At 48.1% G+C, this 11,273-nt stretch overlaps 1 protein-coding gene across 1 annotated transcript in view; it reads left to right on the top strand.

Moving 5' to 3' along the window:
• CUNH7orf50 (chromosome unknown C7orf50 homolog) overlaps positions 1-11,273 on the top strand; it is a 146,431-nt gene that overhangs the window by 79,650 nt on the left and 55,508 nt on the right. The gene's annotated exons all lie outside the window — the stretch shown is intronic.

Below are 11,273 nucleotides of genomic sequence, written 5' to 3'. Positions count from 1 at the left end.
TGAAATTAAACAAGAAATTCAACAATATCTACAATTCAATGAAAATTCAAGCACAACTTATCGTAATTTATGGGATACGATGAAAGCAGTTCTAATGCTGTTGTCTAAAGTCAAGCAAGAAATTTCAGTACATATAGCATCTAGTTCAAATGCAACATACACAAATACAAAATAGTCATAAAACGTCCTATTCGAGAAATATCATAACTTTATAACATGTCCATGTTTTAACTTAGATTTTACTACTAACATTTTGACCATTTTAACAAAATCATCTGAGACAAAGCATAAGCAATTGTAAGCAATTTTAACAGAATTATATAAGGCAAAACATGAACAATTATGAACAATAGGCAAAGACATCAGCATTTGAAGCATAAAAATTTGTCTCCTAAGCAATTCCCAATCCAGAATTTATGAAAGAAAAGCAAACTCATACTTCCATCCAGTGATCTCAGTGGAACCTCCGAATGATATAGGGAGAAAAACTGATCTTGGGTGGGTGACCTCCAAATGATACAGGGGGAATATTATCTCCCGACCTAACCTGGACGAGTTTGTGTTCTCTAAAAGTGAAGAATGAAATTTAGGAACAAACAGAGGTTATGAGCATGTCTTAGTTACTTTTCTCTCGTTGCTGGGACAAATACCTGACACTCAAAATGAAGGATGGAAAGGTTTATTTAGCTCACAGTTACTGGAGGTTTCAGTCCATACTCATCTGGGTCCAAGGCAGAGCAGCACAGAGCAGAAAGCAACCTTTCATGGCAGCGGCAAAGAGCAAGAGTGCAAGGGAGGGGTAGCAGCAGCTCAAGCAGCTAGCTTCTCTTCCTACCTTACATTGTAATGCAAATTGCCTGCCCCAGGGTAGGGGAAGTATTCACACCTATGGGTAATCCCAGCAGTACTAAAACCCATAATCCCAGCCTTGGATCACACATAATCCCAGGGGATCATGAGTTAACACAAACTCTAGAAGACCTCACCCCATGACTGCAGGAGGCTTTGGGGGGACAACTAGACACAAACCATAACAGAGCAGAATATATTTATTGGGGCAAAGAAAGCTCCTGTCTGAGGTAGGGACAGAAGGGGGGTCCCCGAGCAGGTGGTCCCTGGGAAGCTGTCTCTTCCAGAGACTTTTATAGTGTAAAACCATGTGGATCTAAGGTGGAAAACATGGGAACTTGCTTAGGTGGATGTGGGGTAAGAGAAAACTATGGTCAACCAATGAGATTACAAGCACCATTGCTCAGGTAAAATTGATTAAGTCTAGGACCAAATGGGGAAGTGAGTCATGTAGCAAGTGGACATGAATGTAGAGCAGGACTTTGTCCAGTAGCTAGCTGGTAGTAGTTGGATTAGTGATTCTTCCAGGCTTCCTGAGGGTGATGATCAATCCCGGATGCTAATCTTTAGGGAGGTAAACATTTGTTCGATCTTTGGTCTTTAGGTCTGGCCCACAGCAGGAGCATCAGTCTCCCTCACAATTGCAAGGTATCTTGTCTTCTGTATTATCTCCTTCGAGGGCCTGGCCCTGTCTAACTGCTTATGATATTTCTATCTAATTTGGCTACCTACAACATTACTGGTGATTGAACCCAAAGTATTTGCTTCAGCCTTTTCTTTATCTGAATTTTATTTTGAGATAAGTTCTCACTAAATCACTAAGATGCCAAGGATGGGTTGATATTTGTGATCTTCCTGTCTCACCCTCCCAGGATGCTAGATTACAAGTGTGTACCACCATGCCTAGTTCATTTTTTCTGTTTGATTGAAGAGACAAAATAACAAAACCTGTAGGAGATCTCTCCAGGAATCATCCACAATTCCATTTTTGCTGCCCACCCTCTCCTGAATCCCATGTACCTCAAGCTTTTGTTTTTGGCTTTGGCCTCTTTTACTCCCCTTCCATCCTCACCCTAACCCCCCCACACACACACACACCAAGGTGACAAAGGACAGAGAAAGAGGGCAGAAGGGATGTACAAGACAGTGGGCCAGCAGGGAGTCCAGGTTGAGCTGGGGTCCCAGCAACACATCATGTGCTACCAGTGGTTCTCTGGCTGAGTGTGTGCAGGATGCTGCCCAGAGCACTTCCTGTCTAATGACCCACTCAGACCGAAGCCTCCACATGAGCAGGGCACAGCTGTGGTCTCACTGTACAGTGGAGGCAACCAAGGTACAAGGGGCTGAGGTGGTTTGTTCCTCGTCAGCAGATAGCTAGCTGTGTGATAAAGGTGTACATCTCAGTAGTTTGGCCAAGAAGCTGCATCTTAGTTACTTTCTCATCACTAAGACACAATACTGATATATACAGATTAGAGGAGAAGAGGTTTATTTTGCCTCATAGTTTGTAGAGATCTCAGTCCATGGCCCACTGGCACCAAGACAAGACAGCAGAGCACAGGGGCATGGCAGAGGAGAAGCTGCTCACCTCATGGCAGACAGGAAGCAGAGTGAGGGAGAAGCCAGGGAGAAATAAAGCCTTCTGAGTCATGTCCCCCTTGACTTCTGTCTTCTGACCAGACCCCACCTCCTAAAAGCAAGCCAGATGTTAGCCCCGCAATCCAGTCCCCTCCCAAGAGCCTCACCAATGAGCACAGGAAACTCTAGGGAAGACATCTGTCTGTAAACCATAGCACATACATTGTTTTAATGTCCATGTTGAAGAATCTTCATGTGGTGAGATGTTCTCTCCCTAGCATGCACTGTGAAGGTCAAGTCCTCACCTCCTTTGCTTGAGTAGTGGCTCCCTCGCTCTCTGATCCCTGCTGGTCAGCCCGTCCCTCCAGTCCTAGCACTAGTCTGTCTGCTTCCTACTTCTGCAGACCAGCATATGGAGCTGTGCATATGGAGCCCTGTGTCTGACTCTCTCATGGGAGCTTTTGTGATATTTTGCCCCATGCAGCTGATACTCTATTGCTTAGTAATCCAAGCACCAAGGGATTATGTCCAGTCACCAGGGGCTATGAAAAAGCTGCTTAATTATGATACAGGTTCTTAAGTTAGCACGTGCTTTCCTCTCTGGGGCATCACCCTTAAAATAGCATTATGGGCTTGAAGTGAGCTTGAGGCAGTGTCTTCAAGGTGCCTCATTATTCTGCATTCCATCCCAAACTTATACCTTCAACTGTAGCAGGAGCAAATGTTGGGAAGGGCTGCCAAAGTCAGCCTGGATTCCCCCAGGAGCATTGCCTTGAGAATGTCATGTTCTTCACAGCAGCTCTTGGCTATCTCTGTAAATAGCCCCTTGGGGTAATTCCCAGAAGCCTGGCCCCCATACCCAGAACTGCTTCCTGGTGCTGGAGTGGGGCGGGGTGCAAGTTCTACTCAGCACACTAGTTTATTGAGAACTTTCCAAGCCTCTTCCTGCATTTTATTGTCAGTGTATCTGGGTAGTTATCATAGTGCTGTGACTAATCACTATGGAGGTGAGGCCTCAGAGAGGGCTTTGGAGTAACATCCAGGTGGCATGTGGGACTAGCAGAGGCCTCCAGCCTCTGCCCCAGCTCCTGCAGTCTGGGTGGACAGCATGGGAACCTGGCTGTGTATTCCCCTCTGTCTTGTTTCTAATCCCAGCCCCCTGCTGCCCATTGCTCCCAGAGGTCCTGAGGCCATGCAGTTGGGAGAATTGTTTGATTCTGTCATAAGTATTAGGGACTATAACCTTGAAAGATAAGGATAAATTACATTCCATTTTTCTTTTCTTGAGTCCTCCAAAGAAAGCATGTTTATCTTCTTTTACACATAAATGTATGTAAACATTTGTGCACTCATATGTACACACATGTACATGTGCACGTCTCTGGGAGACATGGAGCTACTCCTGCTCCTTATGTATCATGGAGTGTCTGAGGATCAGCTGGCATCCTGACTCATGTAGGAAGTGGGAGGACAGGGTCTTCCTATGCAAGTGGCCGAAGCACTGGGGCTCCTCAAGCTTCCTCAGCCTCAAGACACCTTTGAGTGAGGCCAGCAAGATAGTTCAGCGGATTAAACACCTGCTGAGGCAGATGCAGAGACCAGGAATCGATCCCCAGCACATGCTGTGCTGACCCTGCCCCAGGTGTGGTGGCGCACGCCTGTAATCCTAGTACTGGGGAGGCTGAAAACAGGATCACTTTGAGTCTGAGCTGCATAGTGAGACCCCATACGAAATACATTAAAAAAAGAAATCTTTGCATGCTGATCTCAACAGCCATATGTCTGAGGAGCAGATGGGTTACCTTTGTGTGTATTCAAGGTCTGTTTTCCAAGCAACGTTCCCCAGAAAGGCTCTCTCATATCCTGACCAGTTAGAGCACAGAAAAGAGTCATCTGATAGGAGGGCACCGAGATCTGTCTAAAGGTGACCTTGGTGCCCTGCTAGGGATCCTTTGCCTCAGCTGCCCCACTGCTGTGCTCAGTTCCTCCCCAAAGCTGAGGACTGCATGGGAACTGGTCAGGCAGCACATGTTAGCACAGTCCAGGGAGGTACTGCCCTATGGGCTAGAACCAACATTACCCCATTGGTATGGACATGTGTCACTAAAGGCCACCAGAAGCACTGAGGTCGAAAATCTTGGGTTGTCTGTGTGGGCCTCTGAGGACCTCCGGAGTGTAGGTGGTTTGAAGGAGGGTCCCCACAAGCTGGAACTTGCAGCAGTTTAAAGCAGTTAGAAGGTGAGCCAGCCATGTGGGGTGACTGAGGGAGGGCACAGCTATAACTGGTGAGTGGAGGGGCAGGACACTGTTTCTGCTCCAGAGGTGGTATAGAGCATTTGATGGCCTTCTGGTGCCTCAGTCCCTAATAGTCATTGCATCCTTTGCCCAGTGTTGTTCCTGGGAGTTGTGCACAGCAGCTGAGGAGGTGTCTTGTCCAGCCTTCCCTGTTCCGGTGACATCCATCAGTGACCTGGCCAAGGACACACAGGACCAGGGCTAGGGCTTCAGGCCTCACAGTTCTCAGGGAAAGTGAGGAACAGTCTTGCAACAGTCCTGGGCATCTTGCAGGGCTGTTTGTGGACTCCTCCTGGAACCCAGCCCTTCATGGCACCTCGGTGCTCTTCCTGGCCCTGATCACTGCTGCCTGGCTCCTCTGCTCTGCTACCATGAGTCTCTGCCTACTGGCCAGTTGCTCCCAGCAGGCCCTGATGGACCCCTGCCTGCACTGGGTCTCTGGGTTGGAGAGCCCTAGTAGGGAATCCTGAGGATACCTGGTCAGCCAGAATTAAGCAGGTGAGAACCAGCAGAGGGATTGGGAAGCAGACAGTGAATAGCTCATCTTCTTCCTCTGAGAGTTTCAGAGGCTTCCTCACATGTGGGCCACATCTGAAGGAGCAAACTGTGCCCTGGGCAAGGCCAGCTTCCACCCCATGGTGAGGTCTCAGGTCAGCTAACAAGCCCAGGGAGGGTACTGAGGATGGCTTTGGGGGCATCTTTGTGGAGGTTTGATTCTGCATGTGGTCATCTCTCTGGGTTGCAGTGTACGTGTTGGCACATTGAAAGTCACACTGTAACAGTCCTTGAACACAAAGCTGCCTTGTGCAGAGGCTTGTCCTTGTCACAGGGACCCTGTTGCCTGTGAAAATTCAGCCCACTCTCCTCGTTCTGCCCTCAGCATACAAGAGTGGATATCTGGGCGCCCACACTGCCTGCCACAGTCACCAAACAAGCCCAGGTTCCATAGCCTGTACAAACACACACACTCCAGACTTGTCTTCTGTAAAAATGTGAATTGTATTCTGCTAGATCAGTCCCTTCCCATGCTTTTGCCTTGTAGTGAAAACCTAGCAGTAGTAACTTATCTGATAGCTCTCTCAACACCCCACACATTTTTTGACCCTCCACAAACCTCGTCCAGCTCCACCTTTGCCAAATAGAGCCACTATTGACTTTTCTTTAATGAGGAATCTGAGAGTCTTCTGTCATTTTCAGAGCCAAAGGCTAGAAAAAGAATCATTTTTCTTTTACTTAATGGAATCAACCTGTAGTACAAAGAAACTTGGGTTTTTAGAAAGAAACTTCCCACAACTGTGAACTCGCTTCAGCCTCAGAGTTTCCCCAGCTGGCCTCAGAGTTGCATTCCTCCTGCTGCAGCCCTCTGCAGAGCTAGGATTACGGTTGTGCACCACTGTGAGCACCAGTAAGATGCAGACTCAGCTTGAAGCCCTACAGAGAGCCCCTCGGCACCAAGTATCATAACAGTGCCACCACTGACATTTCTCACACTTGACCTGACATCTCTTCATGTGGCTGCATGCTGTGACCTTCTATTGGCCTTCAATAGGTCCATAGACATGCATTCGGCCTCACCTTCAGAATGGTCCCTGACTCCCGCCCTATGAGCCTGTACAAGGGGGTTCAGCATGTGTGCAATATAGGCCATATATGTCTATGGCATAGGCTGTATGTGTCCAAAGTTTGTGGGATGGGCTCTGTATGTCCATGGCACAGGCTCGGCACACTGGCAACTTATGGTAGCCCATCCTAGGGATGGAAGAGTAGAGGGATATGAGGGGTAGGTACTGCTCAAAAATGCCTTTGGATATGGCTATCAGTGATGATACTTAGTTTACTTTGGAATTCGTATGAAAAAGGTCAAAGATTCTTATGCTCATCTGGTGGCAGATTTTATGTGAGAACTTTATGTCAATAATGGACTTGCTCTTTGCTAGACAGAGAACAACAGGACTAACCCAGGAGACTGCTTGATCAGTCCTATAACAGTTAGTAAAATTAAATTTGTCATTAAAAAACCTCTACAAGAATGATTGGGCCTGCTGGCCTCACTGGTATGGTGAACCCAGTGACTTTGTAGACAGGTAACATCTTCATAATCATGCTCAGCTCACAGCCTCACATGGAGAGCAGTGGTTAGCAAGGTCTTCCGGAGGTGGGCTTGTGTGGAAAACAGGAACCAGGGAGGGGTCTGGGAGCCCTGCAGATGGGGAGTCTGGAATGTGGTCCAAGAATTGGCAGGCCGGTGTGGCCAGCCCAGCATGTCAGGTTGTGCCTAGAACCCTTGGGTTCTGTGTCCATTGCTCTTCCACCCAGCATCCTTGTTCCTGCGCCCTCCTTGGCTGTCTCCTATATATCTACATCCACTTTTTGCCTCCTTCCTAGCTGTATTTTGGACACTGATCCAACCTAGTACTACTCAGCCCTCCATCTCATCTTATCTCCCTCACCATGTGCAGTGGTACAGGCTCCTCTGGCCCCACTCCCACACCATACAGGGTCTTAGTGGCTTATGACTTGCCTGTCGTGGGCCTGGCCCCACCTCATCTCATGGGCTGCCATCATGTAGCTGGGTCTAAGGGCCACCCTAGCCCACCCACTAAGTGCCCTGGGTTGAGTCTACTAAACACAGGTGGCTGAGGACCACAGAAATAACGCTTCCCACATGGCATTGTAACACACCAGACATGACGTGATTCCAGCTGTCCTCACAATAGAGGTGAAGTGTAACTGCCTGGTTCCATGGAGACACAATGCAGGCCCCTCCTTCACAATTAGGAGCCTGTGAGGAAAAAGCATTCTCCTGCCCCCAGCTTGTTTTTGTGGCACTGGAGATGGAACCCAGGGGTTCTCTACCACTCTATTTTTACTTTGAGGCAGGATCTTACTATGCTGGCTCATTGAGACTTGAACTTGTGATCCTGCTGCTTCAGACTCTCATGGTCCCAATTTACAAGGTCATGTATACAGCAGGGACTCAAGGCACCAGAGTAGCAAGTGCACTACATGGAAGTGTTGTGTGGCAATGCCTTGTCTGTGTCCCTTGTTTCTGCTGCAGTGGCCAAGGCCATGACGAGTGTGACAAATAGTATCCTGAGAAGATACTTTGCTTGAGAGGCAAGATCCTGTCTCATGGGTGTCCCATAGCCCTTGTTGCCCATACATCAGCCTCTGTACAGAGACTGGCTGAGCCCTCATCCTGGGACAAATGAGGCTTTGCTTCTGCTGGGCAAAAGTCTGGGGATTAAGACACTGCTTCATTCTCCTCACGGGCCCTGGTTCACGGTGTCCCTTACCAAAGCCTGGCCATCAGGGCCTGTGAGAGGCCCAGGATCTGAAAGACTCTGGGAACCCCTGCCCCAGGACAAGTAGGCATGAGGGCAACTAGAGAGCTAAGCTCCTCTCCCTTCGCTCGTGCAGCCTGATTTCTGTTTGGCCCAGCTGCCTCACGGAGAGGGAATGCCCAGTGATGGTGTTCCATATTCTGGACCCTATGGAGGAGGAAGGCTGGTGGAACTGTGAGGTGTTTGAGCCCAGCTTGGTGCTTTAAAGCTTTCTGCCAAAAATACTTCCATGAAAATTACTTAAAAATCAGACTGGACATTGTGGCATATGCCAGTAATACAGTTGATTCAAGAAGCTGAGGCAGAAGGATCCCAAGTTCAAACCCAGTTTGGGCAAGCTAGTTAGTTAGGGAGACCCTGTCTCAAAAAATTAAAAAAGGCTTTAGGTTTAATCCCCAATATGAGGATGGGGGAACATCAGGGTATATAGTTCAGTAGTAGAATGATGCTGGCTTCTGTCTTCAGTACCAGAAAAAAGAAAAGGAAGGGAAGGAAAAAGAAAAAATCAGAGGCCTTTCTTCATGTAAATCCTTTTTTGTGCCCAGGGAATTCATGTCACAATGATGGGCTTCTGGGTGGGTGCTCTATTGGTCCTCTGAGAGAGTAACTTGAAGCGTGCTATTCTCTTGGCTCTTGAGCACCTTCGGCCACTGGATGGAGCTCTGAAAAGCCTGTTGTGTAGCTTCTGAATCACACACTTCTGCTTGGCATGAAGTGACGGCAGCTGCAGGGCTTTACTCTTCATAGCATCTGGTCCGCTGGTGCTGCTTGTCTGTGCAAGTGGCCCTGAGGTTGAGGACCTCCCTGGCCCTCCTCATGCAGCACCCAGATCTCATCTACAAACAGCCAAGTGCACAGATCTCGTGTCCAGGTCCATGAGTTCTAACAGGTGCCTGCTACCCATATCACCACTGCTCCAACAAGAGGCCATTGGCTTCATTCCAGAATGTCCTGGCCCCAGAGGAAGTATCTCCTGCCATGGCAGAGAGGCTACTATACTAAGGGCACCTGTGGCAACACCAGTTATCCACAAAGTCTGAGGTTGGAAAGAGCCAGATGCCCATCCCAGCAGAGGGGATGGATGAATTTGACCCAGCTAAGGAACCACAGAGCCTGAACAGTAGTGGAGGATGGTGTCAGGCAGACAGGACATGAGCCTTGCTTCTCAGGGACATGAACAGTGAAGAAAGGCCAGGTGGGGTTTGGCATAAAGCTGGGTCCCTTCCAGACAGAGGTCCTGCCCTCCCCAGTGATCCAGTCCCTATGTGGCTGTCAGACACTGGCCTTCTGCACCCAGTGGCCCAAGGGTCCCCTTCCTGGCTTACCTCACTGGCACCATCAGGACTGAGTTCCTGGGGTTTAAAGATGGGATGTCACTATTTTTCCCAGGCTGGTCACTAACTTTGAGCTTAAGTGATCATCCTGCCTGAGCTTCCCTAGAGCTGGGACTACAGGTATGTACCACCATACCCTTTATGTTTCTTTTTTGACCAAGTGGAGTCATAGGGTTGAAACAGTGCAGAGACCTTAGACCCAAGATCAGGATGCCCTTGAAGGGGAGCAGGTGGACAGGCAAGGAGCCCCCTTTGGAGTCAGACTTCCTGAGCAACAGGTATTTCAGGTATTCATACACCTAAAAAAGCTGAGTCCCAAGAGTGTGTCACATGGTACCAGGTCAATACCAAGTACCTGGTAAACAGCTGCCACTGCCTCAGGCTCCCATGGCCACCTGTATGGGCCTGCAGGCCTAGAAGGTGGACCATGCTGGCCCAGCATGGCCATAGCAGACACATCAGCACAAGCACAGGGGTAGCACTGGAGCACAGGAGCACCACTGTATTGAGTAGGTAATCGAAAACAAGTTGTGAGAGGGACTGTTCAGCTCAGCCTGGCAAGGTGCAAGAACCAAGGGAATTCTGTAATGTTGAAGAGCACCCCTGGGGTTGGGGCAGGTGGGGCTAGGCGAGACCATGGGGACAGAGGTGGAGCAGCTGGGGTCATCCTGCCATGTGCCACCTCATGTGTGGGCAACCAGGGCCAGCTCTATCATATTTAAGCAACCACAGGAACACATGTAGAACTGAATGGCTATTGCTTTATTAGTTTGACGTAATTTCTATGAAGACAAACTATAGAGAAATAAGTAAAAACCTTGAAATTCATGTTATGTAGGGAAATAACCAATTTTAAAGTACTTCCTATGCTCGTTTTCTGATACATATCACACACCCGTAGAAAGACACATTTTAAGAATCCACAAACTGGGTAATTAACGTTAAATAACTTAATGGTCTTAAAATGTGTGGGATCTTCCAGCAGTTTCTTTTTCAGATTCATAGAACCTCAGTCACACAGGCACCGTCAGTGGGATAAAGACCACAGAACAGAAGCCAGAAGGCTCCCAATTTCTAACCAGTTTTAAATTCAGGAATTTAACATATAGTGTAAATTCTTGCTTTATGCTTTGCTGATTGCTTGTTATAAAAGAACAGTACTTGTTGATTTCATGACGTATCTGCCACAATTAGCAATAGGTCCAGTTTCCTACAGTGAATCAGGTAACCTTTGTAAAGGAAATCCAAGATGAAACTCACTTTTTAGAATATTAAATAATGAAACAGGGCAAGCTTTCTGGTGGATTAATAAAAATGATATTGTTAGCTTTAAATAATAGTCAAGAACTAGTTGATGCAAAACTCGTGGCCCTCAAACAGTTTCAAAAACGTTTGACCTGCATGGTCAGCTCATGTACAGAGACAAGGACTAAGATTGTGGCCCCCTTGGCTTTTGCCGTAGAGCTCCTTATTCTCTGAGTAGCTTCAGTGCTTTCTTCTTCTTTCTGGTTTTTTTTTTTGTTTTGTTTTTGTTTTGTTTTTTTCCCCTCCTCTCTCTTGGAAACACAGTAGAACTGAAAATCAAACATCTTAGAGGACAAGAGACAAGTTAGACACACAGGATCCTCCAGACCAAGCAGAGTGCAGCGCATGGGAGCAGCTGTCTGAGGACAAGGGCCGTGCAGTGAGGCGCATGTGGGGACCACTACAAAGGCCAGTGCGGGTGAAGAGGGATATGACCAGGCCTGGAGTCTGTGCTGTAGGTGGCTGCCTGCTGCCTGCTTGGCCTTGCTAGGACAAGCCACCCAGACTACAGGATTCTACTGAATCTGTCCCTCTGGGCAGGTGCGGGTGAGTCACATGGTTCCCCCAG

This window comes from Octodon degus, unplaced genomic scaffold, assembly GCF_000260255.1.
Source record: "Octodon degus isolate 3935 unplaced genomic scaffold, OctDeg1.0 scaffold00031, whole genome shotgun sequence".
In the NCBI taxonomy this organism is placed as follows: Eukaryota; Metazoa; Chordata; class Mammalia; order Rodentia; family Octodontidae; genus Octodon; species Octodon degus.
This window is presented reverse-complemented; position numbering and strand designations above follow the sequence as displayed.